The sequence below is a fragment of the Lissotriton helveticus genome, chromosome 10, assembly GCF_964261635.1.
Source record: "Lissotriton helveticus chromosome 10, aLisHel1.1, whole genome shotgun sequence".
Taxonomy (NCBI): domain Eukaryota; kingdom Metazoa; phylum Chordata; class Amphibia; order Caudata; family Salamandridae; genus Lissotriton; species Lissotriton helveticus.
Genome location: NC_136071.1, coordinates 34,702,605 through 34,724,945, shown reverse-complemented (window position 1 = coordinate 34,724,945; position 22,341 = coordinate 34,702,605). Strand labels below are relative to the sequence as shown.

General features: G+C 48.1%; 1 protein-coding gene across 1 annotated transcript in view; it reads left to right on the top strand.

Moving 5' to 3' along the window:
• Positions 1 to 22,341, top strand: part of LOC144785825 (rho guanine nucleotide exchange factor 3-like) — a 326,449-nt gene that overhangs the window by 54,476 nt on the left and 249,632 nt on the right. The gene's annotated exons all lie outside the window — the stretch shown is intronic.

Sequence of the window (22,341 nt, the reverse complement as noted above, 5' to 3'; positions counted from 1 at the left end):
AGCTGGTACTCGTTATGACAAACTTGCACTCGAATTGCCATGCACATGAGGTGGAGGCTGGGGCTCCCTAATACTCAATTTTTATTGCTGTTACTCTGTTGATTTTGATTGCAGTATCCCCTGATGAAGGTATTGTTATACCGAAATGCATTGGGATGGGATAAACTGAAAAAGATGAATGGATGTACATGAAGTAATGTACTACAAGACAGAAGAATAAAGCACAAGAAAAGGAAAACTACCATCAAAATATGATGTTCTATATGTGATTTGTTTGCATTTTTTATGCAGACAAACATGGACATTGCTTTGGTTGAATGAACTTATATTCACATTGTTTTTGAAATATTTGAAATTATGTACCACTGTGGTTTATAGGGCACCCCGCGGGGGCGTGTGAAAAGTGCGTCGCTTTCAAACAGTATCTGTTTGTGTTATTTACTTTGTTACTGACGTGAGCCAGTCAGGATAAGCGATTGCACCTAGAAAGAAAAAAAAAAAAAAGGAATAAGAGTAGATAGTTTACAGAAAGAGATTTGGAGTGCAGAGTGTCAACTTCAGACATATACTCATCTACGAATGGCCTCATCTACGAATGGCCTCATCTTCGAATGGCCTCATCTACGAATGGCCTCATCTACGAATGGCCTCATCTACGAATGGCCCCATCTACAACTGGCCCTATCTGCGAATGGGCTCATCCACAAATGGCCTCATCCACGGATGGCCATCATAGGACTGCCTCATCTATGATTGCCTCATCTACGGATGGCCTCACCTATGATGGCATTGTCTATGACTGTCGTTTTCGACAGCCTCATCTATGATGGTTGTTGATGATGGTTATCTATGACGACGGTCTCGTCTGCAATATCTTAGCCTACATACCCATGTCTACGACAGCACAGTCTACGATGAGATCATCTATGACAACATCATGTACATCATTTAATGCAGCAGGCAGCAGCTAGAATTCAACTGCCAGTTACAGTTGAACAGACAGAATATTTCCTTCATGATTACCTATGATAGACTACATCTATTCCAGCGGTGCTTCCGCGCATAGAAAAGAAATACTGTGCACCTGCTAACAGCCCATCCTGTCTGATAGGCCACCCTCGGCCAGAATTCAGTAATTTCACAGGCCGCCCAACAAGGATTTAAAAATCCAGCAACGCCTATCACCACACCGCCTGACAAGGAAGAGCGTCGTCTGGACCTTATAGGCAAAAAATTATTTACGTTGGCAGCAGCCTCTATTAGAGCTGCCAATCCTAGCATAATAGGCTGTTATGACTGTCAAATGTGGTCAGACATGGTGAGTCTCATTGACCTCATTCCTGAGGGCAGGAAGCAAGAAAGATTCTATTGGAAGGAGAAAGGGCCTCATCAGAAACTATAGATTGCGCCTTGGACATTGTGAACATCAACCTCCATCAGCTAGCAGGGGCTGCAGTGCTTGATGGCTTAAAGCCACTACTTTCAAACATAGCATGTGATGGAGAGTTTTTGGTGTGGTAAACATATTGATGAAGCCCTCTTAGCTATAAACATTGACTTGGATACTGCATGATCACTAGGCACCCTTCATTACGGGTACAGATTTTTCAGAGGAGCGAGAGGACATGGTTTTTCATCGGGGAGGATACCAAAACCAACAGAATATGCAGTATCAATCCCAGTACAGCCTTGCAGCCAGACATCATACCATCAATAATCTACGACTAGTTTCTCCCGTCAGTGTGGTCGAAAGATGGCACAGTATCAAGGCCGAGACATTAACAGGAAACTGTGATCTTCACAGGGCGCCAACCATTTTACCCTCCTTACCCATGGGCCGAAGATTTCAGCTTTTGTTCACAAGTGACAGGAAATTACCTCAGACCAATGGGTTCTAGACCTAGTAACCAATGGCCACACCCTGGAAGTCATCAAACAGCCACCTACTACTCCACCCAGGGGTCACCTGAGTGGAGTGAATTGTTTAAACAAAGGAGATTTTATGGCTTCTCTGGATAGGTAAGATACATATTTCCACATACTTATCCACCCCAAACAGCACAGATATCTTCTCTTTCAAGTGGCTGGCGCTCATTAAAATGTCAAAGTGCTCCAGTTTGGGCTGAAATCGGCACCAAGAACCTTCACGAAGTGCTTGGCACCAGTGGCAGCAGCATTGAGATCTTGAGGAATACAAGTATTCCCTTATCTGGACGATTGGCTGCTCAAAGTTCCTTCAGAACACGAATCCAAGATTGCCACGGCAGAATGCACCCATTTCTTCTCTTCTCTGGGGCTGATTCTCAACGACAGCAAATCAGTTACTTCCTCTCCAAGTAATGTTTTTTCTCGGAGCAAGGTTAGACACGGTCCAGAGCAACGCATTCTTGTCTCACGACCGCCAGCTGCATCTTCAAAAATTGGCAAGGTTAATTTTAAAAAGGTTAGTTTCAGTTCGAATGCTTGCTTCTCTCCTGAGGATGTGCTCTTCAGCGATACATCTCATACCTTTGGCACGGCTCACAAAATGAGACCTCTTCAGAAGGAACTGCGCCTTCAATGGCAACAAACCATGGGTTTGTTCGACGATGCCATCAAGGTCACGCCTTGCATGATAAATTCTCTCCATTGGTGGTCACAGACAGAGAATCTAACCCAGGGTCTCAAGGTTCCTATAGACCATTCCAGATTTCGTTTTAACAACTTATGCCTCCATGGAAGGATGGGGAGGTCATCTGCAGGATTTGCAGATTCAAGGAAGATGGTCTCAAAGACAAAAACAACAGCAGATCAACAGGCTGAAGCTCCACGCTGTTTTCTGTCTCTTCAAGCATTCCTCCCGAGGATTTCGGGTTCCTCTGTGCTAGTCCGGACCGACAATACCATTAGCATGTATTATATCAACAAACAAGGAGGAACTAAATCAGCTACGCTCTGCCAAGAGGCTCAGGAATTGTGAGAAGGGGTCACATTCCACAAGATTCCCTGAGAGCCGAACGCGTCAGGGGTCTCCACAATACTCTGGCGGACACGCTAAGCATGTTGCAGTCGGATTGTCACGAGTGGAAGCTGTTAAAGGAACAGGTGAACCCAGTGTTCCAAGCTTGGGTCAAAGCAGCACTACATCTATTTGCAATTAGAGAGAACAAGGAATGCCGATATTATGCCAGCAGATTCCCTCAACAGGGATCAAGAGGGAATGCCCTGTCCATGCAATGGTCAGGGATTTGTGCATACGCTTTTCCCCCAATACCATTGGTTCTGATGGTACTCCGCCAGATAAACCTGGAAAGTTGCCTCCTAATTCTGATAGCACCCTGTTGGCCAAGACAATACTGGTTCCAGGAACTTCTACTGTTGTCTCCAGACAAGCCCAGTCGCCTACTGCCGATGCCGAAGATGTTGTCAAGGGACGGAGGCCAGGTGGTTCATCCGGACCCACAGTCACTGCACTTGCACGCATGGTTCCTAATTTCTTAGAGTTGAAGGACCTCAACATTTCAATGGGCTGTCGTGAAATATTGACCAAATCTCGTGCTTAAAGCACAATCAAGATTTATCGCCTGAAATGGAAGCGATTTTGCTGTTGGTGTGAGGCGAATAACATTCCCTCAATTAAAGCTCCTGCAGAACAAGTTATACATTATCTGCTTTCTCTAGCCAAGTCTGGGCTCACTTTTTCATCGGTCAAAGTACATCTTGCTGCTCTTTCCAGATTTAGGAAATGCTCAAAATTTCCTTTTCCCTGCTCTTTTTCACTTGCCAGACAATTTTTGAAGCATCCATTTGAGCAGATCCATAAAGCTGATCTCAAATTCCTCACTTGGAAGGTTGCCCATTTACTGGCTCTTACCTCGAAAAAAAGGGGTTTCTGAAATCTAAGCTTTCACTATAAAGGAACCCTTTTTACATTTTGCTCGGAACTACGTAGCCCTTTGAACAGATCCCATGTTCATTCCTAGGGTACCATCACAATTTCACTTGAACGAACCGGTAAGATTAAAAACATTCTTTCCGGATCCATCTACTCCAGCAGAAAGAGCATTATACTCGCTGGATGTTGAACGCTGTTTAAAATTCTACCTACAGACAACTACGGATATCCTACGATCCAACCAGCTGTTTGTGGCTTATGGTCAAGCAACTCTTGGAAATGCTGTAACAAAGTCAACAATAGTCAGATGGCTGGCATCTGCTATTCATTTCTGCCATTACAAGGCTAACAAACCTTTGCAGAGGAAAGTAAAAGCTCATTTGACAGGAACAGTATCAACATCGACAGCTTTGTTTGTTGGAGTTGCTCCGGAAAATATAAGGTGTGCTGCGACATGGAAAAGGTCCACACTTTAATGAGACATTACGGCCTTCAGTCTACATGTCAAGAGGATTCGGCATGTTGGACAGGCTGTCCTACGCCACCTTTTTTCTTTGACACCAGTTTCAGGTGCCCTTTGGCTTTTAACTTATTATCAATGATTGTCATTGTTCATGATATACATAAGGTTATGCGATTATCACAGGTTCTTTATATTTATATGTACTTTTGTGTATATATATAATATGTCTGTAAGGCTTACATATCCATGTATGGACGTTACTATGCATGTCTCTTTAGTTCTTATAACTCATGTTTTAACTTGGAAGGTTTGCATTTTCATGCCTCTGTTAACAAATAATGGATGCAACTGGGAGTTTATCAGCACGAGTCTCCCACCATCCACAAACGACTGTATACTTGGTATACTGCTTGCTATTCTGATTCAGGCATGTGAATCTATGAAAGATACCCCAATACTGGATAAGAAAACAAGTTACTTACCTGTAACTACGGTTATCCAGTATTGGTATCTTTCATAGATTCACATGCACCCACCCTCCTCCCCGGAGGGTCAGTTCTCTGTTTTGGGATACTTATTTCCCACTTGTGCTAACGAAAATCTGAGGAGAACTGGCTCTGCAGAGAGGGTTCTAGAGGGTGCTGACAGCTGAATGGTTGTACCAAATTTTTGGTTCTTTTAGCATAATGATGTAGATAGGCTACTAAGATCTAGGCCTCAGGCCTTTTCTTTTGGGCCTACTACATTTATTTACCTTTGGCACTGCTTTTTTATTTACAGTGGGACTCCCGCCTCGGCGACGGGGAATGATTCAGGCATGTGAATCTATGAAAGATACCAATACTGGATAACCGTAGTTACAGGTAAGTAACTTGTTTTCTTTTTTAACAGAATATCTAGTGCCTCTGCTACTTTGTCACAGATTTGGATGACTGTTTGCGGGGAGTGGGGACCACTGCAGCATGTGCTTGCTGTTGGAAAGACAGCTCTCCAGATGGTATAGAAGCCCTTCCACAGTACTCTGGTGCCCTGCATTATGATGTAAAGCATTGTGGTCGCTATCTTTTCTCTTTAGGGTGATTATATCTTTCATAGAGGGCCAGGGCCTAGGATCTGACATTATATGGTCTACTCTATTAGTGCTTTTGGCTCCTTTAAAGGTGGATGCGCCAGGTAGGTCCAAGGAGGACCGACCGTCACATATGATGAGACCTAAATTGATGGGCCTCCCCAATGGTTAGGTGGATAACTTTGTCCCTGGTGGTAAATCTAACTTTGGGAATGTTCCATCTTCCATCCTCGCCCTCAGTAATGACTTGTGCAGAGCTGTCCAGGAGCTCATATGTAATATTAAAATCTCCTGCGGCAATCAGAGGTCCCTTGTCTGGGTTTTTTTCTATAAAATTCTCAAGTTGAAATAATGTTACAGATTCTATGTTTCTGCCTGTATTTATATTATAAATATTGATGACACACTCTATCCCCCTCTGGATTAAGCATTCCAGCGCTAAGATGTCGAGGAAGTTGTGGTCATCGTTTTGACTATATAACTAATGTCTGTTTTAACCCTGTGAGAGAGACGGCAACCATACTTGCGATATCCGTGGTCAGAATGGACTGGTGTCGCCAACGTTACCGCCTAATGCATCTTGGGACTTGAAGGACAAGAAGAATGGCCGAATGACACGTCCGTTTACTCTGTCTTCCCAGAGTCGTGACCCGGAAGTCGGTGCAGGAGACCCGGAAAAGAAACAACACGAGCCAATGAAAAAGGACATTGACCAGGAGGCGGTCTCTTCGTGGAGCAACGAGAACGAGGACGGACAAGGTGGGAGAGACGCGGGACGCCGGAGAACACCTGGGGAAGACGCCGTGGAGATCGAGAAGGACACGGAGTCTGCTGCGGACCAGGACGACGACGAGTCGGGAGACCGGTGGACCGAGGAGTGGTGGTCCCCACCGGAGGACGCTGGAGAGCGGCCGCAACTCGCGGAGAGAGTTGCGGCGGAGTCGGTGAGTGGGGAGTGCTCCGGGGACTCGGGAGGAGTGGAGGAGGGTTGTGGGTAGAGTTGAGTCGGGAGGCGGGTAGCAGAGTCCAGTATCTGAATGCCACATGCCCGTTTGGCCGCCCGTTTGCCCAGAACTACCGGTGCCTGAAACTTATATGCCCGATACTATAGAAGACCATAAAATAATCCACATTCTTAGCAATACGTCATCTTCTTTTGTTTGTCCACTCACAAATCTAGCATCCCCACTTTTATTGTTTACTTCATTCCTACCCTCCCTCACCCAAGCACGTTTTCCCTTACCTCAGCCTTCCTTCACCTACGGTGTGGTGACCGGTTTTGATGTAACCCAAAAGCGTTACAGAGTGACTGACGGCTCCCTTTATTTCTCTCTTCTATGAGCCTCCGGGGAGACCCCATCCTGTCCGAAGAAGACGAAGTGGGAACACCTAGGACTGGCCTCGTTTCCTCAAGCAGCTCAGAAGAAGAAGATCAGGACATTAAACCATCTGTATCGCTAAAGTTACCCCCTACTTCGAATAAACCCTTTGCTTTTGGATCATATATACAGCCTTCTCGCCTGTTTGTTAAACCTGCGCTCCCACAAGTGGTGTCAGAAGTGGGATACAAAGGCAAGATGGAGGCAGCAATGGCGAAAATGGCGGAGAATCAAGAACATTTGGGAAAGGTCATGGAGCGCTTTTTGACGGTTGTCGAGGAAGACAGAACCAAATTACAACAAGTTCTTACTGGTCAGAGTCAAACACATGGGGCAGCCATGGATAAGATAACCGAAGCTTTGGGACAACAAAGAGGACCGACTTCCCTTCCCTCAGTAGTCCTACAACGATATGTTAGTGGAGAAGATCCGGACTATTTCTTCAACAACTTTGAAAGAATGGCAACCGCCGCATCCTGGCCACCTGACAAATGGGGACAATATTTAGGACCCCTCCTTTCAGGAGACTTACAGGCAGCATACCAAGCTGCAACCTTACAGGGAGTGGTGCCTTATACAGACATAAAGAAATGCATAATGGAGAGACTAGGGGTAGATGATGAAACATATAGACTGAAATTACGACAAATGAAAGAGGGTCCGCAAGAAACCCCTAGAGCCTTGTATTTCAGGGTCAAGGACATGGCTGATAGATGGCTAAAGCCCGCTACCACCGATAAAGATGGAATCATGGCAAAAATCTATCTAGAACAATATTTGACCTCCTTGCATCCACCCATTCAGAGATGGGTGAGACAACAGGCAAACTTGACTCTAGAAACGGCAGTTGAAATTGCCAGTGCCTATAATAGAGCACAGGAGGTTCAGAAAGGACGGGAGGAGCCTGTGGGAAAACCAGGGAGTACAGGAGGGCCTAGACATGTTCGTCCACCACCTGTTATAAAGAAACTTGAACCATTTACTATCATTCCCGGAACCCCAATGGTCAGACCTCCTCCTGTTGGTCCTCAATGCTTCCAATGTGGTGGAATGGGGCATATAGCCAGGTTTTGCACTCAAAAAGAAGAGCCTATGGAAATTGGAGTAGCTCGTAACTATTTTTGCTCCCAACAAGAGAAAAAACTGCCCCCTTATCGTTGTACTGTAGCTGTGAATGGTCGGCCCTTAACCACCCTGGCCGACACAGGTTGTCTGCAAAGTGTAGTCAGACCTCAAGATCTGGGAACTCGACTAGGCCCAATAGAAGGGACAGTAGCCATCAAATGTGTGCATGGAGATGTAAAACCTTATCCCACAACACGAGTTCAGATTCAACATGCCACCGACCCAGGAACTACTTTAACTGTGGGACTTATCCCTCGCTTACCAGAACAAGCAATCCTAGGGAATGATTATCCGAAATTACCACAGCTGTTACAGACCAAACCGGAAGAAATAGAAAACTGGTGGGATACTGCTCCCTTTTCGAAAGACCCTCATAAAGAATGGCCTCCAGCAAAAGACAGAAAAAGCAGAAAACAAAGAAGAATTGAGAAAGGCAAAGGAAGAACAGTTATGCCAGTAATAGTAAGCGAAAACCCATGGGAGACTGACAGAAACTTTCATGCAGCTCAACGGGAAGATCCAGTGCTACAAGAAGCATGGAACCAAGCTCTCGAAGATGAGGACCCTCACAATGTAGAACAAGGGGTGGTGATGGACAGAGTCTCTGAATTAAGCAGAGTACTCTCACCCAGTCAAGAGATCAGGGCTAGATCCAACACCGTTTTTTAGCTCATTGCACCATCCCAGTTTCAGAACCTGGCTGTATGCAAATTAGTCTGTCCCTGGCCCAGTGCATCATGGGAACAGGGCAGACCAGACTACAAAAGCCAATTCTTACACTGGGAAGGAAACAAGCTTCCGGGGACCGGTTTCTGCCATTTCAGGCGTCTTCGGCCCGGCTTGCTTGAATCCTGATGGTGCAATGAGCAAGGGACTCACATCTGAGTATACCCTTCCACGCTTAGGGTGGACAAAATTATTTACAACAAGGGGTGGTGATGGACAGAGTCTCTGAATTAAGCAGAGTACTCTCACCCAGTCAAGAGATCAGGGCTAGATCCAACACCGTTTTTTAGCTCATTGCACCATCCCAGTTTCAGAACCTGGCTGTATGCAAATTAGTCTGTCCCTGGCCCAGTGCATCATGGGAACAGGGCAGACCAGACTACAAAAGCCAATTCTTACACTGGGAAGGAAACAAGCTTCCGGGGACCGGTTTCTGCCATTTCAGGCGTCTTCGGCCCGGCTTGCTTGAATCCTGATGGTGCAATGAGCAAGGGACTCACATCTGAGTATACCCTTCCACGCTTAGGGTGGACAAAATTATTTACAACAAGGGGTGGTGATGGACAGAGTCTCTGAATTAAGCAGAGTACTCTCACCCAGTCAAGAGATCAGGGCTAGATCCAACACCGTTTTTTAGCTCATTGCACCATCCCAGTTTCAGAACCTGGCTGTATGCAAATTAGTCTGTCCCTGGCCCAGTGCATCATGGGAACAGGGCAGACCAGACTACAAAAGCCAATTCTTACACTGGGAAGGAAACAAGCTTCCGGGGACCGGTTTCTGCCATTTCAGGCGTCTTCGGCCCGGCTTGCTTGAATCCTGATGGTGCAATGAGCAAGGGACTCACATCTGAGTATACCCTTCCACGCTTAGGGTGGACAAAATTATTTACAACAAGGGGTGGTGATGGACAGAGTCTCTGAATTAAGCAGAGTACTCTCACCCAGTCAAGAGATCAGGGCTAGATCCAACACCGTTTTTTAGCTCATTGCACCATCCCAGTTTCAGAACCTGGCTGTATGCAAATTAGTCTGTCCCTGGCCAAGTGCATCATGGGAACAGGGCAGACCAGACTACAAAAGCCAATTCTTACACTGGGAAGGAAACAAGCTTACGGGGACCGGTTTCTGCCATTTCAGGCGTCTTCGGCCCGGCTTGCTTGAATCCTGATGGTGCAATGAGCAAGGGACTCACATCTGAGTATACCCTTCCACGCTTAGGGTGGACAAAATTATTTACAACAAGGGGTGGTGATGGACAGAGTCTCTGAATTAAGCAGAGTACTCTCACCCAGTCAAGAGATCAGGGCTAGATCCGACACCGTTTTTTAGCTCATTGCACCATCCCAGTTTCAGAACCTGGCTGTATGCAAATTAGTCTGTCCCTGGCCCAGTGCATCATGGGAACAGGGCAGACCAGACTACAAAAGCCAATTCTTACACTGGGAAGGAAACAAGCTTCCGGGGACCGGTTTCTGCCATTTCAGGCGTCTTCGGCCCGGCTTGCTTGAATCCTGATGGTGCAATGAGCAAGGGACTCACATCTGAGTATACCCTTCCACGCTTAGGGTGGACAAAATTATTTACAACAAGGGGTGGTGATGGACAGAGTCTCTGAATTAAGCAGAGTACTCTCACCCAGTCAAGAGATCAGGGCTAGATCCAACACCGTTTTTTAGCTCATTGCACCATCCCAGTTTCAGAACCTGGCTGTATGCAAATTAGTCTGTCCCTGGCCCAGTGCATCATGGGAACAGGGCAGACCAGACTACAAAAGCCAATTCTTACACTGGGAAGGAAACAAGCTTCCGGGGACCGGTTTCTGCCATTTCAGGCGTCTTCGGCCCGGCTTGCTTGAATCCTGATGGTGCAATGAGCAAGGGACTCACATCTGAGTATACCCTTCCACGCTTAGGGTGGACAAAATTATTTACAACAAGGGGTGGTGATGGACAGAGTCTCTGAATTAAGCAGAGTACTCTCACCCAGTCAAGAGATCAGGGCTAGATCCAACACCGTTTTTTAGCTCATTGCACCATCCCAGTTTCAGAACCTGGCTGTATGCAAATTAGTCTGTCCCTGGCCAAGTGCATCATGGGAACAGGGCAGACCAGACTACAAAAGCCAATTCTTACACTGGGAAGGAAACAAGCTTAAGGGGACCGGTTTCTGCCATTTCAGGCGTCTTCGGCCCGGCTTGCTTGAATCCTGATGGTGCAATGAGCAAGGGACTCACATCTGAGTATACCCTTCCACGCTTAGGGTGGACAAAATTATTTACAACAAGGGGTGGTGATGGACAGAGTCTCTGAATTAAGCAGAGTACTCTCACCCAGTCAAGAGATCAGGGCTAGATCCAACACCGTTTTTTAGCTCATTGCACCATCCCAGTTTCAGAACCTGGCTGTATGCAAATTAGTCTGTCCCTGGCCCAGTGCATCATGGGAACAGGGCAGACCAGACTACAAAAGCCAATTCTTACACTGGGAAGGAAACAAGCTTCCGGGGACCGGTTTCTGCCATTTCAGGCGTCTTCGGCCCGGCTTGCTTGAATCCTGATGGTGCAATGAGCAAGGGACTCACATCTGAGTATACCCTTCCACGCTTAGGGTGGACAAAATTATTTACAACAAGGGGTGGTGATGGACAGAGTCTCTGAATTAAGCAGAGTACTCTCACCCAGTCAAGAGATCAGGGCTAGATCCAACACCGTTTTTTAGCTCATTGCACCATCCCAGTTTCAGAACCTGGCTGTATGCAAATTAGTCTGTCCCTGGCCCAGTGCATCATGGGAACAGGGCAGACCAGACTACAAAAGCCAATTCTTACACTGGGAAGGAAACAAGCTTCCGGGGACCGGTTTCTGCCATTTCAGGCGTCTTCGGCCCGGCTTGCTTGAATCCTGATGGTGCAATGAGCAAGGGACTCACATCTGAGTATACCCTTCCACGCTTAGGGTGGACAAAATTATTTACAACAAGGGGTGGTGATGGACAGAGTCTCTGAATTAAGCAGAGTACTCTCACCGAGTCAAGAGATCAGGGCTAGATCCAACACCGTTTTTTAGCTCATTGCACCATCCCAGTTCCAGAACCTGGCTGTATGCAAATTAGTCTGTCCCTGGCCCAGTGCATCATGGGAACAGGGCAGACCAGACTACAAAAGCCAATTCTTACACTGGGAAGGAAACAAGCTTACGGGGACCGGTTTCTGCCATTTCAGGCGTCTTCGGCCCGGCTTGCTTGAATCCTGATGGTGCAATGAGCAAGGGACTCACATCTGAGTATACCCTTCCACGCTTAGGGTGGACAAAATTATTTACAACAAGGGGTGGTGATGGACAGAGTCTCTGAATTAAGCAGAGTACTCTCACCCAGTCAAGAGATCAGGGCTAGATCCAACACCGTTTTTTAGCTCATTGCACCATCCCAGTTTCAGAACCTGGCTGTATGCAAATTAGTCTGTCCCTGGCCCAGTGCATCATGGGAACAGGGCAGACCAGACTACAAAAGCCAATTCTTACACTGGGAAGGAAACAAGCTTCCGGGGACCGGTTTCTGCCATTTCAGGCGTCTTCGGCCCGGCTTGCTTGAATCCTGATGGTGCAATGAGCAAGGGACTCACATCTGAGTATACCCTTCCACGCTTAGGTGGTCCCTTTCTCACTGCTCCATCAGGATTCAAGCAAGCCGGGCCGAAGAGGCTGAAATGCCAGAAACCGGTCCCCGGTAGCTTGTCTCCTTTCTGGTGAAGAATTGGCTTGGTAGTTTGGTCTGCCCTGTTCCCATGATGCACTGGGCCAGGGACAGACTAATTTGCATATAGCCAGGTTCTGAGCTGGGATGGGGCAGTGAGATAAATAACGGTGATGCATCAAGCCCTGATCTTTGGACTGGGTAAGAGTGGTCTGCTTAATTCAGACACTCTGTTCATCACCACCCCCTTTTCTGAATCCTCACAATGTAGGTCCTTATTTTTTCAAAAGAAAGGGTTTGTTGTATAGGAAAGGAGGCCCCACACAGAATCCACAGTTACTAATCCCTAGCCCTTTTCGAGAGAAGGTTCTATACTTAGCTCATAGCCATCTCTTAGGAGGTCATTTCGGAATAGACAAAACCGAAAAACAGATCTTGGAGAGGTTTTACTGGCCCGGTATTTACCAACATGTAAAAAAATACTGTAAAGAATGTCCAGTGTGCCAACGAAATAGTAGGTATCATCCCCCTAGAGCCCCACTTCAACCCCTCCCTATCATAAGTGAACCTTTTTGTAGGGTGGGAATGGATATAATAGGTCCTTTGTTACCATCTCGCAGCGGGTGTCGCTATGTATTAGTCATTGTTGATTATGCCACGAGATACCCGGAAGCGGTTCCACTCTGGAGACCTGATGCATCTAATATAGCCAAAGCCATGATATCCGTTTTTTCTAGGGTGGGATTTCCGAAAGAAATTCTAACGGACCAAGGCACTCCTTTCATGTCCCGGTTGATGAAACAAGTTTGTGAAATACTAGGGGTAAAACAGATCAGGACAGCGGCTTATCATCCCCAGACGGATGGCTTAGTCGAAAGATATAATGCCACCATCAAAGCCACTCTAAAAAAACTGTTAGCCCTAGAATCCAGAAAATGGGAGGACATGTTACCTCTTGCATTGTTTGCTATTAGATGTAAGGAACAAAAGAGTACAGGTTACTCACCTTTTGAGTTACTGTATGGACACCAACCCCGCAACTTCCTGGACATGGCCCAGGAGACATGGGAAAATGAACCAGATGGTACCAAACCATTATTAGACTATGTTTCCAACTTACGCACACACTTAGGTCAAATCAGAACGATTGTAAGGAATAATTTGGAAGAAGCACAGGCAGCACAAAAGATACAATATGACAGAAAGGCAAAATTGAGGTCATTTAATATAGGGGATCCAGTGCTATTAATGATGGCTTCCTCTGATCAGAAACTGTTAGGCCAGTGGCAGGGTCCCTATATTGTTCTGGATAAAGTAACCCCAGTCACCTACCGAATAGAAATAGACTCGGCTAGACACATCTCCCAGGTATACCATGTCAATTTACTAAAAAAATGGGAGGGTCCAGTTCCGGTTCAGGTAAACGTTACAGAGAAAGAGACTCCATTGTTTTGGCAATGCATAGACGAAGGTTTGCCCTCTGAGTTAAAGAACACACTAGTTCATACACTTGAGTCAGTCAAAGACACATTCTCGACCTTTCCGGGTCGGACCAGTTTCTTTGAACATTCCATTGAAACACCTCCGGGGAAGCGAGTAAGACTTCGACCCTACCGCATCCCTGAAGCACGACATCAGGTGATCAGAGAAGAGATCCAAAAAATGATGCAGATGGACATCATCGAACCCTCAGTGAGTGAGTGGAACTCGCCTATTGTTCTCGTACCAAAACCAGACGGCTCGGTCCGTTTCTGTATTGACTTTAGAGAAGTCAATAAAATCTCGGAGTTCGATACTTATCCCCTTCCTAGGGTCGATGAGATGATTGAAAGAATAGGAAGAGCAAAATATATCAGTACTCTGGATTTATGCAAAGGGTACTGGCAAATACCCTTACGAGTACAAGATAGAAAGAAAACTGCATTCTCTACCCCAGATGGGTTATATCAGTTTAAAGTGTTACCCTTTGGGTTACATGGAGCCCCGGCTACTTTTCAAAGGGCCATGAATGTCATACTTCAAAGTCATGTACAATATGCAGGCGCATATATCGATGACATCATTATTTACAGTGACACTTGGGAAGAACACATGTCACATCTGTACAAGGTCATTCAAACCCTGAGTCAATATGGTTTAAAAATCAATCCTGCCAAAAGTCACCTTGCAGCTACTACAGTGCAATACTTGGGTTATCTCTTAGGCGAGGGAGTAATAAGACCACAAAATTCGAAATTGAGAGCCATTACTGACATACCATTGCCTCAAACAAAAAAAGATCTCAGGGCCTTTTTGGGATTACTTGGGTACTACCGAAGGTTCATACCTCAATTTTCCCAAATTGCAGCACCTCTGACCGACCTTTTACAGAAGGCGGCCAAAACGGAGAAAAGATTAAAATGTCCATCAGAAGACGTAGTACAAGCATTTGAAACCTTGAAATCATCCCTCACCAATGACACGGTTCTAATAAGTCCGGATTACAGCCTCCCCTTTATCTTACAGACTGATGCATCAGACCAGGGTATAGGAGCAGTCTTATCACAAGAAACACCTCAGGGAGAAAGACCAATACTGTACATAAGTAGGAAGCTATTTCCCAGAGAAAAGAATTATGCCACTATAGAAAAAGAGGCCTTGGCCATTAAGTGGGCCATAGACACCCTAAGATATTACCTTGAAGGACGTGAATTCACCCTATATACTGATCATGCACCCCTAGAATGGTTGGCCCGGAATAAAGGAAACAACGAAAGGGTCCTCCGATGGTTTTTGTCCCTTCAACCGTATAAATTCCAAACCAAGCACAGGAAGGGCAGCGATCAAGGCAATGTGGACTTTTTGTCAAGATTCCCTTATGGGCAGAACCCCAGTAGAAAGACAGCAAGGGAAAGGGGATGTGAGAGAGACGGCAACCATACTTGCGATATCCGTGGTCAGAATGGACTGGTGTCGCCAACGTTACCGCCTAATGCATCTTGGGACTTTAAGGACATGAAGAATGGCCGAATGACACGTCCGTTTACTCTGTCTTCCCAGAGTCGTGACCCGGAAGTCGGTGCAGGAGACCCGGAAAAGAAACAACACGAGCCAATGAAAAAGGACATTGACCAGGAGGCGGTCTCTTCGTGGAGCAACGAGAACGAGGACGGACAAGGTGGGAGAGACGCGGGACGCCGGAGAACACCTGGGAAAGACGCCGTGGAGATTGAGAAGGACACGGAGTCTGCTGCGGACCAGGACGACGACGAGTCGGGAGACCGGAGGACCGAGGAGTGGTGGTCCCCACCGGAGGACGCTGGAGAGCGGCCGCAACTCGCGGAGAGAGTTGCGGCGGAGTCGGTGAGTGGGGAGTGCTCCGGGGACTCGGGAGGAGTGGAGGAGGGTTGTGGGTAGAGTTGAGTCGGGAGGCGGGTAGCAGAGTCCAGTATCTGAACGCCACATGCCCGTTTGGCCGCCCGTTTGCCCAGAACTACCGGTGCCTGAAACTTATATGCCCGATACTATAGAAGACCATAAAATAATCCACATTCTTAGCAATACGTCATCTTCTTTTGTTTGTCCACTCACAAATCTAGCATCCCCACTTTTATTGTTTACTTTATTCCTACCCTCCCTCACCCGAGCACGTTTTCCCTTACCTCAGCCTTCCTTCACCTACGGTGTGGTGACCGGTTTTGATGTAACCCAAAAGCGTTACAGAGTGACTGACGGCTCCCTTTATTTCTCTCTTCTATGAGCCTCCGGGGAGACCCCATCCTGTCCGAAGAAGACGAAGTGGGAACACCTAGGACTGGCCTCGTTTCCTCAAGCAGCTCAGAAGAAGAAGATCAGGACATTAAACCATCTGTATCGCTAAAGTTACCCCCTACTTCGAATAAACCCTTTGCTTTTGGATCATGTATACAGCCTTCTCGCCTGTTTGTTAAACCTGCGCTCCCACAAACCCATATTGCTAGGCCCCCGATGGTCTGCCCCGGCCATGTGTTAAAGCGTTAATGCAATTACTAGTAAAACTGGTTTATGAACAGCGTTAGTACACCAAGGGCCATATGTAGGTGGGCTAATACCGGTCGGTAACGGCCGAAAATCGGTAAATTTCCCGTTATCGACCCGTATTTAGCCCTTGGCGATGTAGGAGGCTGGATTTAAGGATCAGTAATTTACCAATTCGTTATTTACCAATTCGTTATTTTAAGGAATCGGTAAAATACCGATTCCTTAATTTAAGGAATCAGTAAACTACGGAATCCTTAAATCCTATGGTTTATTTATTTATGTGCTTTTATAGCGCCTGAATAAATCCCCGAAGGGATATCTCCGCGCTCATATTGGGGGGGGGATTGGACCTGCATCTGATCATTACAGAGATGAGAAATCAAAACTAAATTAATTAGTGCTGAAAAGATGGGTCTTGAGAGCCTTACGAAAGGATAAGTGATTGGTGAGAAGTTTAAGTTCAAGGGGAAGGGTTCGTTATTTACCACCAAATACAAGTAGGTGGTAAATACTGAATACCTTTTAAAAAGCAATTTTTTGCTCTTTTAAAAGTGCCAAATGGCAGACATACATGCCAGTATGTGCGCCAAATTGTTGTAAACGTATCTAGGATCCTATTTAAATATTCCCGATTTATACCCTTATGTGGTTATAACAAATCATATCCTTATAAAGGCATAAGAATCATATGGACTCCGGGCTGTACACAGTACGGGGGCATGTCTGTAGCATTGTGTTGGACTGGTAAGGGCTGTGGCGATGGTTTTGTTGAGGATAACGGGTGGCTTGCTCTCCGACCAGGGGGGGGGATGGTGGGGGGGGAGGGGGGCCAGCAGGTGGGGCTCAGGTGGGGCGGGACACTGCTGGGGGGGGAACTGTGTGAGAGGCTTAACCGTCACGCAGAGACGCTGAGATTGTTGTTCAGCTCGGTTGGTGTAGATCCACCTCCTCTACCTCACAATAACTGTAGACTCTGGTTGCTACCAGGGTGTTCCCCGTTAGTGAGGATTGGGATTTGGATGGGTAACAAAGGTTTGGCGCCTGTTCTGGGGAAGGGTGGGTTGAGGGTCAGTTGGGGATGTTTTGCACTTTTTGATTGGGGATGTTTGGGATCTGGGAGCACTGCCAGCGTGCCTACTCGGGAGAGGGGACGATTGTGTCTTTGTGGATTCAAGTATGGGGACCCGCCTTGAACTGAAATGCATCACCTGGAACGTGCGGGGGCTGAACTCCATGAGGAAGCGATACAAGGTCCATGCGTATTTGGTGGGTAGAGGGGTTCAGGTGGCCTTTTTGCAAGAGACCCATATTGTTCAGGCTGAGGGACGGGCATTGCAGCGTAGATGGAGAGGCCAATTGTTTTATACTACTTATTCTGCATACGCGCGGGGTGCTTTAATCTGGAAACGGGCGGGTGTTCCTTTCCAGCCTTTGACTACAGTGATTGATCCAGAGGGACGGTTTGTGGCGGTGCAAGGGAGATTGGATGGAAGGGACATGGCCCTGTGCAGTGTGTACGCCCCGAATGTGGAACAACCGGCCTTTTTCTCGCGTTTGTCTGGGAAGCTGGCGTCCCTCCTGACTGGCACAGTGTTCTTGGGGGGTGATTTCAACTCTGTCAACGATGTGGATTTAGATCGTTCGCACCCTCCGTTGGCCCAATCAGCGGCATGTCGTCTAGCGAAGGTGAGGAAAGATTGGCAGGCCTCCTGGGCCTGGTTGATACTTGGCGGTCGCACCATCCGACTGATAGGGACTACTCGTTTTATTCCGTACCACATGATCTGCATGTGCGTATTGATAGTATCCTCTGTTCCCCGGAAGCCCTGGGGATGTCTTACCATAGTGAATATCTAGCAAGGACGATCTCGGATCACAACCCTTGTCTGATAGCGGTGCGGTGGACGGCGCAGCGTCAGGTGATCCCCACATGGCGTTTGAGCCCTCTGACTGGAGGACCCCGTTTTTAGGACCGAGGTCCAAGATAGTATAGAACACTACTTCACTGAAAATGCGGGCACGGCGTCCAGTAGGGCCCATGAATGGGACGCGTTCAAAGCCATGGTGAGAGGCGTGTGTATCTCCTCTATGACGGGGGTCCGCAAGACTTTACTGCGGGATATAGACCGGGAGGAGGATCAGTTACGTCAAGCTGAGAAGGCGAGCCATGCTGATGCAGCGGACCACGGAGCGGTCGCGGAGCTGAGTGAGGCGGTGGCTACTCAGGTTGAGTGGCTACGCTGTCTTGATTATAAGGAGTATTTAGTGCGGGCTCACGCGGAGAGGGACAAGGTGGGGTCTTTACTAACGTGGCTGGCGAACCCGGCGGCCCGGGGTACCCCGATCTTGTCTCTGAACACGGCGACCGGGGGCCTAGTGTATTCCCAGAAGGAGATTAATGAGCAATTCCTTAACTACTATACTTCACTGTACCGGAGCACGATGCCGGACCTGCCGGAGGGGCTGCATGATTTCCTTTCGGCAGCCCAGCTTCCCCACTTGGACCCGACACAGGGAGACAAGTTAGGCGAGGCTGTCTCCCTGAGTGAAATTAGGGCCGCGATTAAAATCATGGCACGGCGTAAGACGCCAGGAGCCGATGGTCTCCCAGTAGAGTTTTATGCGAAATACGTCGATCTCCTAGCACCGCGGCTGCAATTGATATACCAGGAAGTATGGGAATTGGGCAGGCTACCTACAACTACCAGAGAGGCGATTATTATACCGCTGTTGAAGAGGGGTGGAGATGCCTGCTTACGCTCCGCATACCGGCCGCTCTCGATGCTTACGGTAGACTACAAGATTCTTAGTAAGATCCTCGCAACCCGGCTCTTAGAACATATGACGACCCTGGTAAATCCGGACCAGGTGGGCTTCATTCCCACTAGTAACACGGCGATGTGCATACATCGGCTGCTCAGGGTTATGGAGGGAGGCTGCGATAATGCCCCGAGCGCGGCTGTGCTTTCGGTTGACAAAGAAAAGGCCTTTGATAGCGTGGAGTGTGGAGTGGCCCTATCTGTTTCGGGTCCTGAGGGAGTTCGGCCTGGGAGACCGGTTTATACAATGGACCACGCTGTTGTATAGCTCTGCTACCGCCAGGGTCAGGACGGGACCGACCATATCGACGGCGTATCCGGTGGGGAGGGGCACCCGACAGGGCTGTTCTTTATCCCCGTTGTTGTTTGCTCTTGCGATTGAGCCGCTGGCCGCACATGCTCGACTGAGGAGGTCGTACGAGGGGCTGTCGCTGCGGGGAGAGACCCATTATATTTCCATGTATGCTGATGATCTCCTGATGTTCTTATCGGGAGTGGGCGAGTCACTGCGAGTTGCCAGAGTGCTGCTTCAGAGGTTTGGGGACCTATTGGGGCTGCGTGTCAATTGGAGTAAAACTTGCCTATTCCCATTGGCCCCAGATGGAAGGGAACCTCCGGTGGAAGAAGGTCTCAGATGGGAACCCCATTGTCTCCCTTACTTGGGCACGCGTATTTAGCATGCACAGTCTGATCTATTGGAGGGTAACGTGGGCAAGGCGATAAGAGGCCTCCAGGGGAACATAGACTTTTGGAGTGCCCACCCCTGTCGGTTGCGGGACGGGTAGCGCTCTTAAAAATGGTGGCGCTGCCGCGGATGCTCTACTTCTCCGTACTTTACCTGTGTGGATTCCAACCTTGGTCTTTCGGACGCTCAGGGCCTTGATCACAGGTTTTATCTGGGGCTCGGGCAGGCGGCGAGTGGCACTGAACACCCTGATGCGATCGCGGGCGGAAGGGAGGTTGGCAGTACCTGACTTCGAATGGTATTATTTGGCGGCACAGCTGCAATGGCTCACGCAGGCAATAGCACGGGAGTTCCGAGGTCCCGAAGGACCATGCGGCAGGGCGATTCCTCGACATGTCTTGTAATTTATAGTCCTTCAGCAGAAGCTCGATCTTAACCAACTTACCCTTGAAGAGCGTACTCTTCGCTTGTGCTGGAATCGGAGTCAGAAGCGGGTGGGTTGCTCTCATCCGTACGCCCCGGAGATACCGCTAGGCATGTGCACGGCCCTTCCTCATGGGGGAGATTGGTCCGCGCTAATGGTTTGGGAGGACCTCGGACTACATATGGTGGGGGATTTGTACAGAGATGGTTCATTGTTGTCCTTTCGGGATTTTTAGGAGCTATTTGAGCTCCCGCTGGGAGATAATTTATTGCATGCCGCGTTGGTGGGGGGACTGCAGCGCCACTGGAAGATGGGGTTGCAGGAACCGCCGACCTCGCCGGGTTGTCAATATGTCACTATGGCGGCGGGTACCTTTAAGGCTGTTACGTGCCTCTATCGACGCCTGACGAGCGTACAGCTTCCACCCCTGGATACCCTGAAAGGCAAATGGGAGGCGGACATCAGCAGACCCATACCGGAGACGACGTGGCCTCAACTGTTGCGCCGTACCTGGAAAGGTACGCGCAACGCCCGGATCCAGTTGGTACAGTTTTTTACGCTACAAAGGGCGTACTTGACCCCAGCCAAGATCTCGCAGTATTTTGGTGTTTCCCACTCGACGTGCCCGCGGTGTGCCATGGACGGCGCTGATTTTATGCACATGTACTGGTCGTGTCCTGGGTTGGGATCCTACTGGGAGGAGGTGGTGACGTGCCTGAATCAAGCGACAGAGCGGACATTAGAGGTGAAGATGGCAACTTGCTTGTTGCTCTGGTTCCCGCACACTCCTGCTACTAAGGTCACTAGTAAGTTCTATGACCTGGGGCTGATCATGGCAAAAAGGGAACTTACTATGCATTGGAAATCCAAGACGGGGCCTAGCTATCGGAGGTGGCGGGGCAGTTTTTTGGCTTGGGCGAGCAGCGAAGGGACGCTCCGACTGCAACTCGCTAGGCGCTCCGCTAATGAAAAGGCGCTGGCAACAGCTAGGGCATGGGAGGCTCTGGTGGTCGAGCTCCACGCTCCTTCTGCGGAGTCTGAGGATGAGGAAAGGGGAGAGCACTCGGGACCTAGTCGGGGTAACCAAGCACCAGCACCAGACAGAGAATGTATGTTGCGAGGCAGTGACGCACGGATGAGTGGATAGAGCATTCTGTTGCGAACCAGGGTTGGTTCGGTTTGTGGATTGAGCTGTGAATATGTGGACCCATCTGTCTTCACGGAGACACTCCGATTTGGTTCTTCGTCTGCATCTTCTTTGGTAGCGGGTTGTGCGACTGGATGGTCGACGGCCCTTATTGTGATCGATTGAAGTGGGACACGCTGGCAGGGGGTGGGGGGTAAGGGGAGGGAATGTTGGGCTGAAGGGAGGGAGGGCCAATCATTTGATACTAGTTTATTGTTCTATGACAGCATGAGCCATCTGCGACATGGCGGCCCTGGGATGACTACCTCAATTGGTTTAACTGCAAAGAAAACTAATAAAAACGTTTTAAAAAAAGGCATAAGAATCATGTCCATATTTAGTCATAGCCAATGCAGTCCAAATATGGCAAGACTACTCCCATAGACTCCTAGAAAGCACAACACGTTCTTAAACAAACCAAGCCTCCAGCAGCCCGGGAATTCACCCTGCTTCTATATTGATGTCCAACCTTACGTCAAACTCGGCACCTTCCAGGTATAAATATACCAACAGCTGCCCTAGCAAAACACACGGTGGTTTGGAGCAGATCAGCTATCTACTTGCCCGACGCCCTTTTGTGGCAAGTGCCGAAGTGTTCCAGTCACCCGTGCGGGTTGCTGGGAGATCGAGTCCTGAGAAAGAGATACAACACCTCCTTCATTCTATAACCAAGGTACGGAGCTGATTAGATCCTTAGAGAATTCTTGATTCAGATTCTTGGCAAAAACTATCTTAACTTAAACTGCAGCTCACTTACTCCTTCACACGTACTAGGCTTAGGTTAGGTACACCAGGGTAGGCGTATCTTAGAAGCACCAGTTGAGTACGTTTAGTCATGATTTTATATATGTATATATTTTATCTATTTTAAACACTGTATGGCTTAGAAACCATACCA